We start from the raw sequence: 23,702 nt of genomic DNA, 5'->3' as shown, positions 1-23,702 counted from the left end.
AAAGGAATTTATGAACCCAGTTTAGTAATGGAATCAAACAAGTGATTGTTAAAATGTATGCGATTTAAGAAGAGAACTGAAAAATCTGTCAGTTTAAACGAAAAGGTTTTGGGGTTTATTACTTTAATATATTGAATATTGATTTTTTTAAAGGCCCAGGGCTAAGTTCTCATATGCTACCTTGAGTAAGTCACAAACTATACACATCAGAATTCTGAAGGAAGATCAGCCCGAAACCACAGTCTCTGGGCCTCAGTAGCTTCTAATAAAGACGCCTGTTTAACCCCAGCCCTCTTTCTTTCAAGCCAGCTTCCTCACCCCAGGCACCGACCAAGGGGCTCCCAGGCTCCCTGAATGAGGCGTGCACCTAGAGTCAGGCCGCTGTCCATCTGCTCACGATGTCACTCACGCTAAGCTGCTTATTCCAGCCTCTGTCTGTGGGATTCCAAGCCTGGTTTCAATAGACGAAGGTTCTAAAGCCATTTGAAAACCATCCACTGAGCTAAAGCAGGAAAAAAAATGAGGGGCAAGATTACAGGAGAAGCTTGGAGTGGGGGAAAGAGAGATGACCTTCACCCCTTACCCAGACCACAAACTTCTTTTATTTAAAGAAAAAAATTTTCTGTAAAAAATATATATATATTATTAAGGGAGAGGGAGAGAAAAATAGAAACATCAATGATGAGAGAGAATCATTGACTGGCTGCCTCCTGCACGCCCCACACTGGGGTTCAAGCCTGCAACCCAGGCATGTGCCTTAACTGAGAACCAAACCGTGACCTCTTGGTTCATAGGTTGGTGCTCAGCCACTGAGCCACGCTGGCCGGACGACCATGAGCTTCTCAAGGGTGAGTGTCTTCTACCTTTTTTCTGCGTCCTTCACAGGAGCAAACACCAGCTCAGAGCAGAACAGGGCTGGGCTTAATAGAGGTGAATAACAAACCAGCTAGGAAGCCACACAGACCAGGGGAATCACCAGTCATGGATTCAGGGATGAAGTTCCAAGGGGAAGTGGTGTATAAGCCCTCTGGCACACGGAAAGGGCAAGGACTTGGGGCCAAACACCCGAGTTTCAGTCCCACCTCAGCCATTTCTACCTACCGCATGGCCTTCAGCAATCTGTTTACTCTCTCAGAGCCTCAGTTTTCTGCTCTTTGAGTGGGACAGACACACATGTTACAAGGTTGTTGTGAAGATTAGTAATTAATTTGAATTAATTGGTTTTATCTTCCGAGTTAGTTTCTCTTAAATGAATGGGCTAATGTATACATATCGCATCTAACCCAAGACTTGACACAAACTTGGCATTCAAACACCATTGGTCCTTACCCTTCCCCGCAAGTTACAGCTGCTGTGCTGCTTCGCTAAATGCTGTTGGACAAGTTCGGCTTTCGAATCTACAAATCTACTTTGGAGATCTACAGAAGACACAATGCCTGTGCAAATAACCATATGCTGGCTCTGGGCCCAAGGAGTCATTACTCATTCTTAGAGCCAACATATGGTTATCTGCACAGCCACCAGAGGAGAGGAAGGCTCCCGCAAGATCCCAGGCCAGCCAGAGCAGCTCTGGGCTCCCCTCTCTCCTGCCTCTGCCAGGGTCTCCTTAACCAAAGCCCTTCACATCCCCTTATTCATGCCAGCTTCTTCCACCAATGCCCCTTGACCTATGACCTTAACTGCACCTGCCTGGAGGTGGTCCTAGAGAGAAGCCGGGTCAGTTCTTCAGAGGTGACTCCTATCCTGCTGGCGGTATTGATCTAGCTACCAATATTCCCAGGATAGCATATCCCCAGTTGCATCTTCAAAATTCCTTTCTGACATGATGGGGAGGGGGCGGGGGGAGGAAGGGCTAAGACAGCAGGAGGAAGCAGCATCTGTTCCCCACTCCTCCCTCTGCATTTACATCCAACACAGACATCAGTCTGGGTCCAACCGCCAGCCCAGCAGGCTGCTACAGGCCGGGGGAGATGTGAAAATACAGGAGCCTGGAGGGGGGAGGTGGAACCCACAGGGAAGGCTGCCTCCTGCATTACAAGATGCACCATTTGTCTAGGAGTCTGGTGCAAAGTGCTGGCAGCCATAAACCAGACACTGTCGGCTCCAGTGGCAGAGGAGAGCTTTGTGTCTCATGCCCTGAGTAAGCTAGACATCAGCGTGCAGAGGGGTCTCCCTTTGCTATAGTCTATGGTCCTCCCGAGAAACTGAAATTCAGAGGGTGACATGCGACATGTCCCAAACCCATCAGCCCAGCCTCCAGTGTAAAGATGGGTTTAGCCCTGCCGGTGTTGATAAGTGGTTAGAGCACCAGAGCGTCTTGGGTTCAGTTCCGGTCAAGGGCACGTAACTCGTTTGCAGGTTCGATACCCAGCCCTGGTCAGGGTGCATGTGGGAGGCAACCAATCAATTTGTCTCTTTCACATCGATGTTTCTCTCTCTCTCCCTCCCTTCCACTCTCTCTAAAAAATCAATGGAAAAGATATTCTCGGGTGAGGGTTAACAAAACAAACATACCAACAAACAAACAAAGATGGGTAGAAGCAGGAGGTAACACCAGCTACTGAGGGGAATAGATTTCACTGCTGCCACCTACAGCCCCTCACCTAGTCCTGCGGATCTCCGCGCTCACCAAAACAGTGGCCAAGCCTGGGTGCTATTTCAGGGGCCTGGACTCGGTCCTGGGCAGGGGGTGGGGAGCAATACAGACCATTCCTAATGCAGCTCCATGGGCCCTCCCCCAACCAACAGACAGCTGCCCTGAGCCCCTGCTGCCTGTGATGGCCTGTGGTCATGTTTCTGGAGAGATGAGGCCCATATTCTCACCAACAGGCAGAGGGGGCTTAGGAGTGTGAATGCAATCAACCAAATGCATCCATTCTGGGGAACTGAAGGCCTGGGGCACCTGGGGGTTTCTCTGCCCTGTGTTGAGGACAGGAGCTGAAGCACTGGGGGTGGGGAGAGGAGGGTGGGGGATTAGCCTGAGTGCAGGAAGGTGCTTGCCTGGAGCTGGGGGGTGGGGGAAAGTGGGAGGAGTGAGCTCCTGAGCAGATGCCTGGGGCGGCTCCAGATGGCAGCGGGCTCCCAACAAAAGGACAAGAGCCAGAGGGAAGGAGGAGCACTAAACCGAGGACTCGCTTTTCAGGGCTTCCCACAAGGAGGGGCAAATCAGAGTCCCACCGGAAGCTGCCCAGAGGCTTGCTCAGAAACAGTTACGCAGCGTTTGCAGGGAGACCTGGAACAAGCCGCTGAAAATACACCGCAGCCCAACCCAAATGGTCACACTGCGGGTCCCAGGGTGCGCGCTGGGAGTCGAATGCAGGTGCTGCACTTGCTTAGATATGAACTTCGAGCACCTTCTTTACTCTTTCTGTATTTCTGTCACAGGAAAATGTGGGTAATGATGGGCCCTACTGCACTGGGTCGTTGTGAGGAGAATTCTAAGGAAAACACATATGGAGCACAGCACACAGTGCCTGGTGCGTGGGGAGCACCCACTATGCTGATTATTGTAATGATGATGATCATCCTCCAAAGAAACCTGGATCAGCTCCCCTTCTCTCAGAACGTATTGTCCCCTCAAAAGCTGCAGGTCCCTGCTTTGCATATTCTCTGAACTCTTTTTTCTTTCCTTTTTCTTTTTTTAAAAAAATATATTTTATTGATTTTTTTACAGAGAGGAAGGGAGAGGGATAGAGAGTTAGAAACATCGATGAGAGAGAAACATCGATCAGCTGCCTCCTGCACACCTCCTACTGGGGATGTGCCCACAACCAAGGTACATGGCCTTGATTGGAATCGAACCTGGGACCCTTGAGTCTGCAGGCCAACGCTCTATCCACTGAGCCAAACCAGTTATGGCTCTTTTTTCTTTTTTAAAGCTTTCTCTGAGTGCCTCCAAGTCATTTGACCTCTCATGAGCAGGTGCCTCAGACCCGAGGAGGCAGTGTGGTGTCACAGCAGGGAACACAGTCCACTGCTCACGGCATCGAAGTTCTCCTGCGGCCCCAGTTGCTAATGAATGTTGTGAGCCTCGGAGAGAGAACTTTGTGAGCCTCAGTTTATTCGATGATGACACCAGTGTTGCTCACATCACAGAACTGTCGTCAAAGTGAAATGGCACCATTAATGTAAACAGACATGCCATAAAAATAAAGCTCTGCACCAACACTGGGGTTTGCTGATTAGAGTGAAATGCCCAGAGGTGCGAGGGGAGAACAAGCTAGCTGCAGCTGCCAGCAGGTGTGCTGCTGGGCAGAGCTGCCGCCACCATCAGAGGAGGGAGTGGCTCCGGGTTCCTCAGGCAGGGATCTGGTTAGGCAAGCGGAGTGTGTGTGCCCAGGGAGGGCGGTGGAGGGGCTTGGGGGGTGGGCATAGGGATAGAAAGGAGGGAGGGCACATGAAAAAGTGCCAGGAGAGGGGGCACAATGTCACAAAGCTGGACTGACTCCCAGTTCTGTCACAAACTGGGGGATCTGTCCCCACACTGTTGTACACATCTTTGCATGCCCCTTAAAATAACCTGGTAGACCATGTTTGCAAGCAGAGTCCTCCAAATACAGCAAAACTAAAGAGTGGGGCCCCTCCCCACCACGGTCAGTCAGCACATTCAAGCTCAGAATCCAGTAACAATGACCAGGTGAAAAGCCCTGTGGGCGGATGGGTTTCCCGCTGGTCCTAAAGCCCGGAACTGTTCTACGTGAGCCGTGGCCCTCACAGGGCCACACAGAAGCTACTCTGATAGACAAGTACATCCGAGCTGCTGCTGATATGATAAGTAACAGTAACTCCCATTTACTGACCACCTACTACAGTGGTTGGCAAACTGCGGCTCGCGAGCCACATGCGACTCGTGAGCTGCGGTTTGCCGCTCTGTTGACTGATGAGTTTGCCGACTACTGACCTAGACTCTCAATTCCAATAATTACAGGCTGTTGTTGTTCCTTGTGATTAAGCCCCTATCCCAGTGGTCGGCAAACTCATGAGTCAACAGAGCGGCAAACCGCGGCTCGTGAGCTGCACGTGGCTCACGAGCCGCAGTTTGCCGACCACTGACCTACTATATGCGAGCATTGTGCAGGGCTCTCTACATGTTTAATCTTAATTTAATCCTTACAACAAGATGCTCATTGTTAACCCCACTGTATAAGCCAGAAACTTCAGGCCTAGAGTCATTAGAAACTTTCCTGTGGTCACAAAGCAAGTCGAGCTGGATTTGGTCCAGATCCCAAATCCACGTTTCTGCTCCCACTTTGCAGCCTCCTTCCTGCAACCTCCCAGCACCACCTCCAACTCTTTCTGGGAGAACAGAAGTCATCGGAAAGGGAGCTGGAGGAGAAAGACAAACTGCAAAGAGGCCCAAACTCAAGAATATGGGAACCTTCCTCTGTTCAGACCCCGGGTAGACCCCCCCGCCCCCCATGTAGATCCCCCGCCTGCAGCCTCCAGGCTGCTAACGTGGGGCCCACTGTCAGTTACTCCTTGGTTAAAATTGTGGCCCTTGAAGCATCCATCTTATATAAAAACTGCTGTCTGAAATTTTAACCCTGCTATTTTGGCTTCTGTAAATGCTTGCTTGCTTAAATGATAAGGAAAATAAGACTACTCCAGAGAGGCCATAAACATTCCCCAGACGAAGTTATCAGTGCTGGCGCCAGGCCAAGCCTTTGGTTGAGGTCTCAAAGCCCCAGCACATAGGGCTCTTTAAGAACTTGCAAAGGGGACCGGAAACACCCCATATTTGGAAGACAAAGAAGGTAAAAACATATAAATAGGGAAAATTCCTCCATGTTGGGGCCGGAATTTGAAATACAGTTTCTCTCAGCCCGCGCGTAATAATAACGGGTAACTCCATCTCTCTAAGCATTGCTTGGTTCTTCTCCGGTCTTCTTTAACACCCTCACTTCTTGCACAACCTCCCCGGCTGAGACTAAAACAGGAGATTCTGTGAGCAGCAGGAAGCTCTAACCCAGATGGGAACATTGCCAACCCTGGACACAGAGTGTGGCTTCAGTGACGTGAGCCTTGGCCTCTTACTGCTCCCTGGACAGCTGTCCATCTGGCCCAAAGCTCTGCCCAGGGGAGGGGTCCTCAGACTGCCCCCCATATGCCGGGGCTGTCACTCAGGAAGCTCCCAGGTTGTGGAGGCCAGGCTAAGGGGGAGAGGGGTGCAGGGCACAAACACAGCTGTTTCCAGACTTTTCCATTAAGGTGGGCAGTCGTGACAATGGCAAGACTAAGCCAGTTGACAGCACCTGCTGGAGAAAAAGGAGCAAACACTCTCCCAATGCCAGCCTCCTTGCAAAGGAGAGCCTCGAGGTCTGGCTCTGTGTCCTACTCCGGGGAGAATGAACATGTCCCCTTGGAAGATTCGGGGGGCGGGGGGGGCAGGCAAAGAACCTCCTCTCAATCAGAGAGCAGGAGCAAGAGTCAAGAACTGCCCCCACCCTCACCCCTCCCGGACCAGCCCCAGGCCCAAGCCCCACTCACCGTCACTGCCTCATGCAGCCTCCTTCTCACAGCACCAGAGGAGGTAGCGGGAAGGAAACCTCCAGTGTCCCAAACTGCACATGCGTCTATCAACGTCGCAAAGCACACACAAAGAAGACCCCAGGGTCACTCTAGGATGAAAAAGAACAGGCTTTGTGGTTTGCGGCTTGTCCATCCGCTGGGAAATGACATCTTGGCCCACTTATTTGGAAGATTCTGCGCAGCATAACTGCATCTTTGTTCGATGTTCAGAGCACTCTGCAGAAACGGAGAGGTTCTGCCAGGTGCCTACACTTTAGCCTCTGGGGGTGAGGGCATCTCTTCACCTAGATCATTATTACGTCCTGACACCATAATCTAATTGCTGATTCCCTGTTCACCTAAAGGAGCTAAGGCCTATCTCGAAGAATCCCTCCTCCACCCAGGGGAGAATTTACCCTTAATCATTGCATTCATTTTCTTAGCTTACTTAGGAGAACTATTATGGTTTTCTTCCCCATCTACAGATAATCAAACGAGTTCACCATAAATGATAACACGTTGAAAGGAGATTTAATTTAGTGTCAGGTGACATGGATTTTAAGTTCTAGCTTGTTATGTCATACTAGAGACCTGGTGCACGAATTCGTGTACCAGTGGGGTCCCTCGGCCTGGCCTGCGGGATCGGGCTGAAACTGGCTCTCCAACATCCCCCAAGGGGTCCCGGGTTGTGAGAGGGTGCAGGCCAAGCCGAGGGGCCTCACTGGTGCATGGTCGGGGCCGGGGAGGGATGTGGGAGGTTGGCCAGCCGGAGAGGGATGCGGGAGGGCTCCAGGGTGAGTCTGGCCCTTCTCACTCAGTCCCTATCAGCTGGACCCCAGCAGCAAGCTAACTTACCGGTCAGAGCGTCTGCCCTCTGGTGGTCAGTGTACATCATAGTGAGCAGTTGAGTGGCCTTAGCATATCATTAGCATATTACATTTTGATTGGTTGAACAGCCAACTGGTCGACTGGACACTTGGCATATTAGGCTTTTATTATATAGGACTAGAAGCCCAGTGCATGGAAATTCATGCACTGGAGGGGGATCCCTCAGCCCAGCCTGCCCCCTCTCACAGTCCGGGAGCCCTCAGGGGCGGGAGGTGACCCGGCGATCAGGGGAAGGCAACGCCCCCATCACACCTCTGCTGCTACCACTGCCGGCAGGCAAGCCTCAGCTGGCCCTGGTTACCTGAGCCTGAGGCAGCCCTTGGTGGCTGGGCAGCCGCCATCCAAGGCTTGCCTGCTCCTCAGGCCAGCCCTAGGCAGCTGGGCAGCCGACATCTGAGTTTGCCTGTGCCTCGGGCTGGCCCTAAGCAGCTGGGCAGCCAACATCTGAGGCTTGCCTGTGCCTCAGGCTGGCCCTAGGTGGCTCGGGGCTGAGGGGACTGGGGGACTCTGGAGGAAGGAGCATGGAATGGCTGGACCCACCTGGAGGCCGGCCCGGCCATGCCACACACCTGCCGTCCCAGTGGGGCTGAGGGGACTGGGCGCCGTCATCTTTGAGGGTGTGGCAGTCAATTAGCATATTCCCTCCTTATTGGCTGTAGGCGCCACCATCTTGTGAGGGCATGATGGTCAATTAGCATATTCCCTATTAGATAGGATAGGATGGACCGATTTCCTACATGTGTCTCAGATTCTTCACCTGGTGCAATGGGGAGAAGGCACAGTAGGGAGGGTCAGACCACTGGGCCTTTAGTGAGGATTCTGCAGGCTCAAATCCCAGCTCCAGTCCGCCTGGGCAATTATTTAACCTTTCTCAGTACAGATAACATACCTCATTTAATTATTTGCTTTAACATCACAACGTACCTGCAGGAAATGGTAAAAGCCATCTTTGTAGAGGAGAGTGTGGCATTATCTAGCAAAATAAGTATGCACTTACTTGTTGACCCAGAAATCCTAGTTCTAGAAATCTATTTGAAATCTATACTATATGCTTCTGTTGTAATCTCAAGGATTATTGTCAAGTGAAAAAAAAGGAAAAAGTGTGTTTAATATGCTAACATTTATTTTAAAAAAAGGGGAAGAAAAAACGTATATATGTATTTGCTTATATTTTTAATAAGACAATAAAAGGTAAAGCATAAAATAAATTTCAAAGGCCTATAGGTATGAAGGAGGTGGAGGGGATAAGGGAGAGAAGCTGGATATCCCTTGTTTTGTGGATCTGCTTTGGAATGTGTATCTGCCATAATTATAAAATACAATTAATACTTTTAAAAGAAATCTCTAAAATTAAAATAAAATGCAACAAACGAGTCCATGTGTCCAATTGGTTGTTACAATTACACACACAGAAATTAAAACACAATAATTGGACTGCATATCCTTAGAGGCAAATGCCATAAAGATAAAAAGAACTTTTGCCCCCCTCTCCCCAGTCTTAAACTGTTTTCAATAATGTATTGATGATATTATGGTATTATTATTATTATTGAGACTTCTGTATGTGATTTTGGGATAAATTAAATCTATAGTAATAAAAGAGTAATATGCTAATTAGACCAGACATCCTTCCAGACGTCCTTCCTTTCAGACAAAGCTGCGAGGGCAGGGGCTGAGGCAGAGGCGGCAGCAGCAGGGGCCAAGGCCCTTGCATGAATTTCATGCATTGGGCCTCTAGTGAGTAAATAATATTGATGTTGCTGAGAAACAAGTTTCTTATTGAAAGAAGACACAAATGTAAGATTGATGAGATCAGACAATAATTCTGTAGCCCTGATTGTGAACTGGAAGTATCAGTATGTTTTATCTTCTCTCTCTCTCTCTCTCTCTCTCTCTCTCTCTCTCTCTCTCTCTCTCTGTCTCTCCCTCTCTCTCTTATATACACACATACACTCTTCCTAGTTCTGTAAGGCCTAGAAACAAGGATTATTCTAGTGGAAATGAACACCCCTATTAATCAGATTATAATTACCACCCCCCACAAAGAAATCAGGCTTCCTTGGAGAAATGTCTGATGCAGTAAATGTACAAGATGAGCCTAGAACACCTTGTCACACAAACAAGTGTCAAAGACTACTACAGCCATGCCGAGCGGACTCAGCGCCAACCAGAAGAAGGCTTCCCTGGCCAAGCTGAGCACCAGTGAGGATCATAACTGCACAGAATGAAGCATAACAAATGTGTTTAAATCTTACAAATCCCTAATAATATTTTTAAAACTCCAAACAACTCATGAGTCACTTTTTGGAGACGTTAGGGAAATAGTTCATTATTTTGAAAACTGGTTGAATAAAGAAAAAAAAAAAAAAAAGGAGTGGGTAGGGGTATAGCTGAGACAAGATTGGCATTGGACCAATAATGGGTACATTGGGTTCACTATATTATTCTCTCTTCTTTTGTAAAACATTTAAAAAATGTTTTGAAATCATTAGAATGCTAATTCTTGCATAGTCATTTAATCTGAATGATGATGTCATCAATCCAGTATGATGACAAAGGATATTGAGATTATTGTCCCCAGTTTACACCAGAGGGAAACGATATAAAGAATCCATTGAACCAGGATTCAGTCCCATGTGTTCTTACCTCCAAAGGCCCACTATTTCACAGCTGCCTTTTCAATATCCTCATTTGTACATCTGGGTTAATAAAACTTTCTCTGCCTATACGACAGTGTTGAGGGATTGCAATGAGATAATGTATGGGAAAGTACTTGGAAAACAATTCTTTGTACATATATTTACGATTATTTGAAAATTGGGGATCAGATCCATCCTTTGGGGATTGCTGTGAAGATCAAATGGGAGCTATGATTTGCAGGAAGACAGACAGACAGAAAGAGAGCCCTTAAAGATGAGTGAGATTACAATCACCACCAATGCTTTTATGGGCTAAATGAGTCCAGGAAATAGACCCTCCCTCTGACCCAGGGATAGGAAGGTTCCAGGAAGGATGCCGGATGCTCTGGGGAGAAACAGGGATCAAGCCAGATCCCTGCTATCCCGAAGGCTGCGAGAAGAGCAGCTCTTAGTCACAGACGGGTGGGGACCGGGGACAGGTTGCTGGGCACCTTGGACACTGCCTGTAGATTCCAGAGGCCAGACACCTACTGGGTTCCTCTGAATGAGGCCTGGGAGGGAGGGTAGGTATGGCAGGGGAAGGCACTCACCAAGGACAAGAGGAGGCACAGCACGTCAGCCTGACAACAGGAAGGAGTGCTGGGCTGCTCACCAGTCCCCCGCTGCTCTCTCAGTGCTCACATCTAACGTCTGCCCCGGAGTATTTACAGATTTCCTCTCAGCAAATGTTTGTTCTTAGATTGTTTTTCCCTCTGCCACACGATAAAAGCGGGTCTGGGGGATCTCTAACACAGGGGTGGGGAACGTCCAGCCTGTGGGCCATATAAGACCCGCTAAGTCGTTTGGTCTGGCCCTGCAGAGGCATTAGAGGTGAGTTAATCAAATGTTTGATCAAATATAGCAGGCTAATTTTTAAATTGATCATTTTGTATGGCCCGTGAATGATGTTATAAATACCCAAATGGCCCTTGGCAGGAAAAAGGTTCCCCACCCCTGCTCCTCCCTGAAATCCTTTGATTCTATCCGCGCATATTTCTGAAGAAGTACAAAATGTAACTTCTCTGGGCCCTGGGTCTTGTGCTTCTGCCCCTGGATATCCAGTCTGTGCTCAGGGAACAAAGACTCATTCTCTCTCTCTCTCTCTCTCTCTCTCTCTCTCTCTCTCTCTCTCAGTTCTTACCTAAGCATTTAAAAAGGAATTTATTGCTTTTTTTGAAGAGTTAATCTCTTCACATGATATGGAACTCAAAAGATACAAGTGACTACGCAGTGAAAGTATATATAAGTAAATTTCCCTCCCAAACCTGTCTCATGCCTCCCAGTTCCACTCAGCCCGCTCCTGCCCAGCCGCTGTTACCAGGCTCTCGCACATACAGTGATACATTTAAATAACTATAGCAAAACATGTACAGGACTTGCATGCTGAAAACTTCACAACACTGATGAAAGAAATCAGAGATCTAAATAACTGGAGAGACATATTGCGTTCATGGAGTGGAAGACTCAACATAGTAAATATGTAAATTCTCCCCAAATGGATAGACTGGTTGAATGCAATTGCTATCAAAATCCCAGCAACATTTTTAGTAGATATAGATTATTCTAAAATAAAAACAGGAGAACCCGGCTGGCATGGCTCAGTGGTTGAGCGTCCACCTGTGAACTAGGAGATCAAGGGTTGATTCCTGATCAGTGCATATGCCTGGGTTGTGAGCTCGATCCCAGCTGTGGGGAGTACAAGAGGCAGCCAATCAATGATCCTCCCTCAACACTGATGTTTCTATCTCTCTCTCCCTCTCCCTTCCTCTCTGAAATCAATAAAAAGCCTGCCTAATATGCAAATTGACAGTCACTCCAACACATAAGATGGCTGCCCCCATGTAGTCAAAGATGGCCGCCACAAGATGGACAGCAGGGGAGGGCAGTTTGGGGGGACCTGCAGGTGAGGCCAGTTGGGGGGGACCAGGCCTGCAGGGAAGGGCAGTTGGGGGGGGACCCAGGCCTGCAGGGGAGAGCAGTTGGGGGGGACCAGGCCTGCAGGGGAGGGCAGTTAGGGGTGACCAGGCCTGCATGGGAGGGCAGTTAGGGGTGACCAGGCCTGCAGGGGAGGGCAGTTAGGGGCAATCTGGCTGGCAGGAGAGCAGTTAGGCATCAATCAGGCTGGCAGGGGAGTGATTAGGGGGTGATCAGGCTGGCAGGCAGAAGCGGTTAGGGGCAATCAGGAAGGCAGGCAGGCGAGCAGTTGGGAGCCAGTAGTCCTGGATTGTGAGAGGGATGTCTGACTGCCCGTTTAGGCCTGATCCTACCGGGCAGGGCCTAAACAGGCAGTCGGACATCCCTTGAGGGGTCTCACATTGGAGAGGGTTCAGGCTGGGCTGAGGGACACCCCCCCCATGCACGAATTTTGTGCACTGGGCCTCTAGTACTAAAATGAAATAAAACCAGGAGAAAATCTCTGAGATCTAGGGCTAAGCAAACAGTTCTTAAATTTGATGACAAAAGCATGACCCTGAAGGGAAAAACTGATAAAAAGAACTTCATCGAACTTCATCGAAATTAAAAACTCAGCTCTGTGAAAGAGGGAAGAGTGGGAGCAACCACATGTCTCACAAAGAACCAGTTCTAGAACCTACAAATAGCTCTCAAAACTCAGCAGTAAAGATGCAAGCAATTCAGCTAGAACCTGGCTGGAAGACACGAAAAGACATTTCACCAAAGCAGATATTCAGATGGCAGATAAGCACTTGAAAAGGTGTTCGACATCATTAGCCCTTAGGGGAATGCAGATTAAAACACACGGAAAAGAACCAACAAATAGTGAGATATCACACACACGCATACACACACCTATCAGAATAGCCTAAAAAAGGTGACCTAGCTATCCCACTCTTACGTATTTACCCAAGAGAAATGAAAATATATGTCCATACAAAAACCTACATGTGAATACCACATCAATACTAATAAAAGGGTAATATGCTAATTAGACCAGACATCCCTCCAGACAAACCCCGGTGGTGGGGGCTGAGACAGAGGTGGTTAAGGGCTACCAGGCTGGCAGTGGAGGGCAGTTAGGAGTGACCAGGCTGGCAGGGGAGAGCAGTTAGGGGCGACCAGGCTGGCAGACAGAGTGGTTAGGGACGATCAGACAGGCAAGCAGGTGAGTGGTTAGGAGCCAATGGTCCCGGATTGTGAGAGGGATGTCTGACTGCCGGTTTAGGCCTGATCCCACTCAGGCCTAAAATGGCAGTCAGACATCCCCTGAGGGGTCCTGGTTTGGAGAGGGTGCAGGCCAGGCTGAGAGACCCTCCCTCTCTCCCGTGCACGAATTTCATGCACTGGGCCTCTAATTTATTCATAATTGCTAAAAAGTAGAAATAAGCCAAATGCCTGTCCACAGGTGAGTAGATAAGGATATTTTCTTCTATTGATTTTTTAGAGAGTGGGAGGAAAGGGGGGGGGGGAGGGAAAGAAAGAGAGGGAGAAAGACAGAGAGAGAAAAAGACATTGATGTGAGAGGCACATCAATTGGTTGCCTCCTGCACACTCCCTAACCGGGGCCAAGGATCAAACCAGCAACCCAGGTATGTGCCCTTGACCAGGAATTGAACCTGAGACACTTCGGTATGTGGGCTGATGTTCTAGCCACTGGGCAACACTGGCCAGGGCAAGAACTTTTTGGAATGATGGAGATATTCTGTAGGTGGTTACATAACTGTATGTGTTTGTAAAATTCATAGGCTTGTACACCTAACAAAGCTGAATTAAAAAATATTTTTTTATTGATTTTTAGAGAGAGAGAAAAGGAGAGGGAGAGAGAGAAACATCGATGTGAGACTGGAATGTCAATCAGCTGCCTCCTACACGCCATCTACCAGGGATTGAGCCTGCAACTGAAGTATGTGCCCTGACTGGGAACCGAACCAGCAGCTCTACAGGGTTGACACCCAACCAACTGAGCCACACCAGCCAGGGCACAAAGCTGGATTTTATTTTATGTAAGGTATCCTATCTAATAAAAGAGTAATATGCAAATTGACCATACCTCTGCTACACCCACAAGCCACGCCCAACCAGCCAATCAGGAGCCAATAGGCAAATAAACCCAACCAAGATGGCTGTGGCCACAGAGAGCAGGAGGGAGGCTTGGGTTTCCCTGGCGATGGAGAAAGCCAAGCTTTCCGCACACCCTGGCCGGCCCAGGCCTCCACTCCAGGCTACGAAGTTTCAATGATAGAAGATACATAAACCCAAACAGAAATGGCGGCAGCCACGGAGCTGGAGAGAGCAGGAGGCTAGGGTTGCCCACGGCAATGGAGGAAGCCAAGCTTTCCGCACACCCTGGCCTGCTTTGGCCTCTGCTTAAGGCTAAAAAGTTTCAATTATAGAAGATAAATAAACCCCAGATACCAGGGCCTCCGCTTGGGTTGCTGGGGGGCGTGGCTGGCCTGCAAACCACCACAGGCCCCTCGCCCCAAGGGAACCCCCACCCTGATCCGGGACACCCTTAAGGGCAAACCATCTGGCCCCCACCCATGCACCAGACCTCTATCCTATCTAATAAAAGAGTAATATGCAGATTGACCGTCACTCCAACACACAAGATGGCTGCCCCCATGTGGTCAAAGATCCTGCCCCCATGTGGACACAAGATGGCCACCACAAAATGGCCAGCAGGGGAGCGCAGTTGGGAGGGACCAGGCCTGCAAGGGAGGGCAGTTGGGGGTGATCAAGCCTGCAGGGGAGGGCAGTTAGGGGTGACCAGGCCGGCAGAGGAGGGAAGTTGGGGGTGACCAGGCCTGCAGGGGAGGGCAGTTAGGGGCAAACAGGCTGGCAGGGGAGCAGTTAGGCATCAATCAGGCTGGCAGGGGAGTGGTTAGGGGGTGATCAGGCTGGCAGGCAGAAGTGGTTAGGGGCAATCAGGAAGGCAGGCATGTGAGCAGTTGGGAGCCAGCAGTCCTGGATTGTGAGAGGGCAGTCAGACATCCCTCGAGGGGTCCCAGATTGGAGAGGGTGCAGGCTGGGCTGAGGGACACCCCCCATGCACAAATTTCGTGCACCGGGCCTCTAGTCCTATCTAATAAAGAGGGAATATGCTAATTGACCATCACTCCATCACAAAGATGGCTGCACCCACAGCTGAGGCCAAGTTCCCATCAGCAGCCTTAACGAGCAATCAGCAGGGACCTGAGGCTATGAACTCCCCCACCCCCGTGGGGCTTGATGGGGACTTCAGGCCGCACCCCCTTGCCTGGCAGGGCTTGACAGGGGACCTCAGGCCATGTCCCCCACCCAGCAGGGCTTGATAGGGGACCTCAAGGTGCGTTTCCCGTCCTGGTGCTGGGCTAGGGGACCTCAGGCTGCTCCCCCCGCCCCAGCACCAGGCTGGGGGACCTCAGACTGCACCCACCGCCTGGTGGGGCTTGACAGGGGACCTCAGGCCATGCCTCCCACCCAGCGGGGCTTGACGGGGGACCTCAAGGTGCACCCCCAGTGCTGGGTCAGGGGAACTCAGGCCACGCCCCCGCCCAGTGGGGCTTGACAGGGCACCTGAGGCTGCACGCCCCCGCCTGGCAGGGCTTGGCAGGGGATCTCAGGCCGTGTTCCCCCATCCTGGCGCCAGGCCAGGGGACCTGAGGCTACATCCCCTGCCCAGCAGGGCTTGACAAGGGTGGGACTGGCCGGGTCTGGATCTAGCCCAATGAGTGGGGGGGGCGGCTGGGTCTGGGTCTCATGCGATTTTGAGGCGCATGTGGGTGGGCGGGGGCTTCACTCTGGATCCCTTGGTTAGCCCCAGTCTCTGACAGGAGGAAGGTTTTCATACACATTTTACTAATTTTCTTTCATCTCTGACACTTCTATTATGGAGAAAGGGCAAATAGCAATATTAAATTATTTCCTCTAATTAATCCCCTTTTAATGTGCACGAATTTCGTGCACTGGGCCACTAGTACCTCTATAAACCTACTTAGAAAAAAACCTTAAGATACATGGCAAAGACATATTACAACCTAGGAGAAGATACTGAATATGCACACACCTGACAAAGGATTACTACCAAGAATAGATATAAAGAATGACTATTATCAGAAGAACAAAGTGTTGGTGAGGATGTGGGAAAAAGGAACCTTTGTGTGCTGTTGGTGGAATTGTAAATTGGTGTAGCCACTATGAAAAAGTTTAGAAATTCCTTAAAAATGTAAAAATAGACCTTATGACCCAGCAATCCAACTGCTGGGTATCTATCCAAAGAAGTAGAAAACAGTAATTTGAAAAGACATATGCACCCCATGTTCACTGCAGCATTATTTACAATGGCAACTTAGGTGTCCATCGATAAGATGAGTGGATAAAGAAGCTGTGGTACATAAGGGAGGGGGAGGGGGGGCCAAAATAGGTTGTGAGCATGCAAAACAGTTTATTCTTGTGTTATTACTTATTAACTATTGTATTATTTATTTGTATTACAACTGTAAACCTACTTCTGTCCAATCCTGTATATACAATGGACTATTACTCAGCCATAAAAAAGAATGAAATTTTGCCATTTGCGACAATATAGATGGACCTGGAGGTGTTATGGTAGTGAAATAAGTCGGACAGAGAAAGACAAATATCATATGATTTCACTTATATGTGGAATCTGAAAAACAAAATAAATGAACAAACGAAACAAAACAGAAACTAACTCATAGATACAGAGAACAAACTGATGGTTGCCAGAAGGGGATGGGGAGTGCAGATGGGCGAAAAGGTGAAAGGGATTAGAAAGTATAAACTTCCAGCTATAAAATTAGTCACAGGGATGTAAAGTACAGCACAGGGAATATAGTCAGTAATATCGTAATAACGATGTGTGGTGCCAGATGGGTACTAGACTTATGGGGTAATAACTCTGTAAGGTATAAAAATGTCTAATTGCTCTGTTGTTTATCTGAAATGAATATAATACTGTATGTTAACTATAATTTAAAAATAAATAATGCCCTAGCCAGTTCAGCTCAGTGGATAGAGCGTCGGACTACAAACTGAAAGGTCCCGGGTTCGATTCCGGTCAAGGGCACATGCCTGGGTTGTGGGCTCGATCCCCAGTGGGGGGCGTGCAGGAGGCAGCCAATTAATGATTCTCTCTCATCATGGATGTTTCTATCCCTCTCTCCCTCTCCCTTTCTCTCTAAAATCAATAAAAAATATATTTTTAAAAAAGTGTTAAATCTCAACAACCTTTAAATTGAAGGAAGGAAGGAAAGAAGGAAGGAAGGAAGGAAGGAAGGAAGGAAGGAAGGAAGGAAGGAAGGAAGGAAGAAAGAACGAACTTCTTTACGTAAATAAACCAATCAAAATAAAAGCAGGAGAAAAACAGGAATACACAGTGGTGATCTGGGAAATACAAATCAAGACCATAATGAGATATCAATTTATACCCATTCAATTGGCAAAAGTTATTAAGTCTGACTTGTATCAAGTGCTGAAAGAGGTTGAAGATCCAGTCTCTTATGCATCACTAAGGGTACAACCACGTTGGAAAAAGTTTTACATTACCTTGTAAACTGAATATTCACAAACTATCGTTTAGCAAATCTACTCCTAGGTATATATGCATGAGCCACTCTTTACATGTACCAAATGTTCCTTGCAGCACTAGACACCACAGCAAAAACCTAGAAAAAGCCGCAAAGTTCATCAACAGAGACACTGGTAATTAAACTGCATTAGAGTCAAACCATGAAATATTATATTACACAGCAGGCAAAATAAGCAAATCTGCAATAAAACTATATAATTAGCAAAACCACACTCCCTTTATGCCATATGTTCACAGCAATCAAGCAAAAAACCAACTATGTGAAAGACCCTGTAGAAGATACAAAGATGAGCAAACTACACAAGGGATTTCTTTAAAACGTTCTCTTTGTAATTGTCTCAGAAAATTGTTATTATTCCCAAGGGAGAGGGGGAGAAGGTGCAACTATACTTAGTTTATATATCAAATACGTCTTGGTTTGAAATATTCCATGAATCAGACACAAATTGGTACTGATAACAGGACCCAGGGAGAGAAATGTTTTGACGTATGAACTATCTCTTCTTGAGGAAAATAAGGCAGGTAACTGGACCCTGGTCCTGTGACTGGGACCTGGGAAGAAAGATGCAATGAAAGACAGGCTCCTGCTTCAGACGGAACAGTCTGGAAGACCACAACCTGACGGCCAGGCGGGGCCGAGGGGGCACTCTACAGAGGCCGAGCTGTGATCAGGATGTGGGAGATACTTGTGTCGTTAGATGCTGTTTGGATTCCCAACTGTATCGCAGTGACTTCCTCCACAGAACAAGCGAACAAGTGAGAATGGGGTTCTGATGCAGAGAAAGTTGGAACATCACTCCTGTCCCAGCCACGCGCACATGGGGAGCGGCCACTCAAACCAAGACTAGCCCTACCTGGGACCAGAGGGGAGGAGCATGGGACACAAGGCAACTGGAACCACTGCTATTCCCACCTTTTCTTTCTCTCATAGATACAGCCAAATAAACGCCTCATTTATTCTGGCTCACATTAATCTCTTACATTTTAATAAACTTTTGTTTTCATGTATGACCCCTCTCTCCTCCCACCCCAATATTACCAGCACCACAACCCTGTGAGGAGAAAAGGGAAGGGTGTCTATCCATGTCCTCTTCAAACATAACACTGTAAGAGTGACAGGAGCCTCACGATGGAGTGAGAAGTCCCCTTTAAATCTACAACTAGTTAGACATCTATAACCCAACAAAGGTTCCTCTGCTCAACACACTAGCACACCTGAGTGATCTACACATCAGTGCCTCTGAAGGTGAGCAAATTGGAACACGTAGGGGAGGCAGGATGAGGGGAGGACAGGAATGGTGCCACAGACTCAGTTCCCCAGCCCCTGTGGCTGTGCTTGTGGCCCCAGCTAATGCAGTAGCAGAGGGGAAGTTGGGATGTGGCCCACCCACTGATGAGAGGGGTAGAGGCAGTGTCAGCACCTGAGACTCTGTCTCCCTCCCCCAATTGCTAGCAGCAGAGCCTGGTAGTATCATCTATGGCCTCCCGGCTACACTAGGAGCCAGAGAGAATAAAGCAGCAGTGCAGAGGGCTTATGAACCAGCTTCCCCTCACCTGCCACATCCCCCAACCAACGTGGTGATGACCCAAGGCCGAGGCAACCCAGACACAGCAAGGACACTCGCCACCCCAATCACCCAGGCAGCACCTCCTCCATGACCACAGTGATGTTCCCTCCTCCCCCCAGGACGTGTGAGTAGCCCAGGTAAGAGAAAACAAAATCTTGCACTATAGCGCCATCTCCTGGAATACAAAGGGAAGACCTCGAATTAGCAGCCTGCTGAATTGTTAAAATCAAAACAGTACCTAAGAAAAGCGTTCACTACTTCAAAATGTGCTGGCATATGAACAATCCATCAAGCACCACGAGCAACTAAGGTAACACAACAACACAGAAAGGAAATGAAAATTCCCTAGAAACCAAACTCATGGAAGATTGTGATCTAAATGATAGAGAGTTCAAAATAGCATTCATAAAAAGAAAATCTCAATGAAATACAAGAAAACTCCAAAAAGCAGATCAAAGAGCTCATGAGTAAAATTAATGAAAAGAAGAGATTGAAATTATTTAAAAAAAGAACCGAACAGATTTTCTGGAATTGAAGAACTCAATAAATGAGATAAAGAATGCATTAGAAGCACTGGAAAGAGGGCAGACCATATGAAAGACAGAATTAGAGAGCTTGAAGATAGACATCTAGCAATGATTCAGATGGAAGAAGAGAGAGAACTAAGATGTTTTTAAAATGAAAGAACTCTACAAGAACTACCTGCCTCCACTAGAAAGGGCAACATAATGATACTGGGCATTCCAGAAATAAAGAGCCAATTCAAAGACATATTTGATGAGAACTTCCCAACATAGGGAAGGAACTGAACAATCAAATGTAAGAAGCTAGCAGAACGCCTGATTATCTCAATGCAAAAAAATGATATTCTCCAAGAGACTGTCAAATGTTAATGATAAACCCCGCTGGAGCGGCTCAGTTGATTGAGCATCATCTTGTGCACCAAGGGGTTGCTGGTTTGATTCCCGGTCAGGGTACAACCTGAGTTGCGTGTCTGATCCCTGGTTGGGATGTGTACAGAAAACGATTGATTGATGTTTCTCTCTTACATCTATGTTTCTCTATCTCTGTCTCTCCCTTCCTCTCTTTAAGGATGTCCTCGGGTGAGGATTTTTTTTTTAAAGTTAATGACAATTCTCAAGGCAGTAAAGGAAAAAATAAAAAAAGACGCTAACCCCATCAGATTTCTCACCAGAATTCTACAGGCCAAGAGAGAGTGCAATGATATATTCAAAATACTGAAAGATAGAAACCACCAGCCAAGAATAACATATCAATAAAGCTATCCTGCAGATATGGAGGAGAAATAAAGGCTTTCCCAGACAAACAAGAGCTGAGGGAATTTACTACCACAAGACCGGCATTACAAAAAAATTTTGAAAGGCATTCTTCTACTGAACCAAAGACAAAAATACACAAAACGCTGAGTAATGAGACAGACAGAGACAGCAGCAGGAAAGTGTGACTCTATATCAAAACAGGATATTAAACACTTAACTATAACATTAAGGTTAAAGGGATAAAAGCATTAAATACAACCAGAGTTACTGCTTTTGATAATGAATGCAGATATAAAAAGGAATAATTTGTGAGAGCAAGACATAAAAGGGGAAGAGAAAAAGAACAGAACTTGTATAGGTGAATGAAGATAAAATGCTGTCAGAAGAAAAAGAACTATTTTATCTATGAAACATTTTATACAAACCTCATGGTAACCACAAAACAAAAACCCAGAGCTGAGATATGAAACAACCACCAAACAAATAAACAAAAAAGAAATGAGAAAAACATCAAAGAAAACCACCAAACTAAAATAGCAGACAGAAACGCAAGGGGAAATAAACAATGCAGATCTAGAGCATCAGAAAGCAAAAGACAAAATGGCTACAGTAAGTCCTAACTGTAAATGGACTGAACTCACAAATCAAGATGCACAGAGTAGCTAGATGGATTAAAAACAAGACCAACTATATGTTGCCTGAAGGAGACTCATCTCAGCTCCAAAGATGAACACAGGCTCAAAGTGAAGGGGTGGAAGATGATACTATAAGCAAATGATATCCAGAAAAAGTGGGTATAGCCATACTTATATCAGATAAAATTAATTTCAAGATATAAAAGGTAATGAGAGACAATTATGGACATTTTATAATGATAAAGGGGACAATTAATAAAAAACCATAACATTTATTAATGTATATGCACCCAATTTGGTAGCACTAATATATATACAAAACAATTATGAACAGATCTAAAGGGAGAAATAGAGAGCAACACAATAATAGTAGAAGACTTTAACATCCCACTTACACCAATGGACAGAGCATCCAGACACAAAGTCAACAAGGAAACATTGGCCTTAAACGACACATGAGACCAGATGGACTTAATAGATAGATATATACACAGAACTTTCCATCCCAGAGGGACAGAATACATTCTTCTCAAGTGCACATGGAACATTCTCAAGAATAAAGCATCTGTTGGGACACAAAACAAGTCTCAATAAATTTAAGAAGACTGAAATCACAACAAGCATCATTCCAACCACCTGGTATGAAATTAGAAATCAAGCCCTAGCTGGTTTGGCTCAGTGGTTATAGCGTCAGCTCGTGGACTGAAGGGTTCCAGGTTCTATTCTGGTCAAGGGCACGTAACTCGGTTGTAGGCTCGATCCTCAGCCCTGGTCGGGGTGTGTGCGGGAGGCAACCAACTGGTATATCTTTATCACATTGATGAATGGAGAATAAAGAGACAATAGAAAAAATAAAATGAAGAGCTTGTTCTTTGAAAAGATAAATAGTTGATAATCATTTAACTAGACTCACTAAGGAAGACAGAGAAAAGACTCAAATAAATGAAATCAGAAATAAAGGAGAGAAGTTACAATGGATACCACAGAAATACAAAGGATGATAAAAGAATCCTGTGAAAGGCTACATGCCACCAAATGGGACAACCTAGATATTTGCAAATGATACTACTGATAAGGGATTGATATCCAAAATATAGTTGAAAAACTCATACAACTGAACAACAACAAACAATCGGATTTTAAGATGGGCAGAGCCCTGGCCACTGTGGCTCAGTTGGTTGGGCATCAACCTGTATACCAAAAGGTTGGCAGTTCGATTCCTGGTCAGGGCACATGCAGGGGGTGTGGGCTCAGTCCCCAGTAGGGGGCGTGCAGGAGGCAGACAATTGAAGTTCCACTCTCACATCAATGTTTCTCTCTCCCTCTCCCTCTCCCCCTCCCTTTCTCTCTCTAAAAAAAATCAATAACAAATATTTTAAAAATTAAAATAAATAAAATAAGAATAGGCAGAGGATCTGGGTCAACTTCTCCCTATGGAAGACATACAGATGGCCAACGGGCATATAAAAAGATGTTCAACATCACCAATTAGTAGGGAAATGCAAATCAAAACTACAATGAGTTATCACTTCACACCTAAAATGGCAGAGAATGTGAAGAAAAGAGAACGCTTGTACATTGTTGGTGGGACTGTAAATTGGTACAGCTACTATGGGAAACACTATGGAGATTCTTTAACAAAATTAAGAATGAAACTATCATATGATCCCCAATTCCTCTTCTGGGTATTTATCTAAATAACATGAAAAGATACATGCACCCCTGTGTTCACTGCAGCATTATTTACAATAGCCAAGATATAGAAGCAACCTAGGTGTCCATCAACGGGCGAGTGGATAAGCAATATAATGGAATATTATTCAGCCTTAAAGATGAAATACTGCCATTTGTGACAACGTGGATAGCTCTTTAGGGTATCATGCTAAGTGAAATAAGTCAACGAAGGACAAAAACCTTTTGATTTCACTCAAGGGTGGAGTATAAAACAAAAAAGAGTAAAAAATGAACTAACAAAACAAAAACAAACTCATAGATACAGACAACAGAATGGTGATTGTCAGAGGGGAAGGGGACCAGGGGAGGGCAAAATGGGTAAAGAGGGTCAGATACATGGTGACAGATGGAAACTAGACGTTTGGTAGTGAGTCCACAACAGAGTATACAGATATTGAATTACGATTTTGTACACCTTAAATCCATATAATATTATTAACTCACCTCAATAAACAAACCCACACTGGTTATTAAATGTTCTAAAATGTTCAAACCTTTTCAACATATTCTCTACAACTGATCTTCACAACCACCCAGTGTGGCAGGATTATCATCATTCCCATCTTACAGATATGAAATCCGATGCTCCAATGATTTTTAAAGATCTCTTATTTGAGGAAAAGAAGAATCTCCTTAAGTAAGGTCCTGCAGCTAGGAGTCAGGAATTGACCCTGAGAGCCATGACTTCAGGTCACATGGTCTTCCTGCACACCACGCTTCCTGTGTAATACTGATGGGAGTGTGGTGGTCCTGGGAGCAGCAAAAAGAAGTGGAGGAGAGCCCTAGCTGGTGTGGCTCAGTGGATAGAGCATCAGCCTGCGGACTGAAGGGTCCTGGGTTCAATTCCAGTCAAGGGCACATGCCTG

At 46.8% G+C, this 23,702-nt stretch overlaps 1 protein-coding gene across 31 annotated transcripts in view; it reads right to left on the bottom strand.

Moving 5' to 3' along the window:
- Positions 1 to 23,702, bottom strand: part of NFASC (neurofascin) — a 180,592-nt gene that overhangs the window by 95,036 nt on the left and 61,854 nt on the right. For 24 of the 31 annotated variants that reach the window (XM_080648729.1, XM_080648756.1, XM_080648759.1 and 21 more), the window contains exon 2: positions 6,487 to 6,617. The exons of the other annotated variants lie outside the window; for them this stretch is intronic. The gene's annotated coding sequence lies outside the window, so the exon portion shown is untranslated. The remainder of the gene's footprint in view (positions 1 to 6,486; positions 6,618 to 23,702) is intronic. 31 annotated transcript variants of the gene reach the window in all.

Source organism: Plecotus auritus (genome assembly GCF_963455305.1).
Source record: "Plecotus auritus genome assembly, chromosome: 12".
Lineage (NCBI taxonomy): Eukaryota > Metazoa > Chordata > Mammalia > Chiroptera > Vespertilionidae > Plecotus > Plecotus auritus.
The sequence above is the reverse complement of the archived record's forward strand: the minus strand, read 5'-3'. Positions and strand labels throughout refer to the sequence as shown.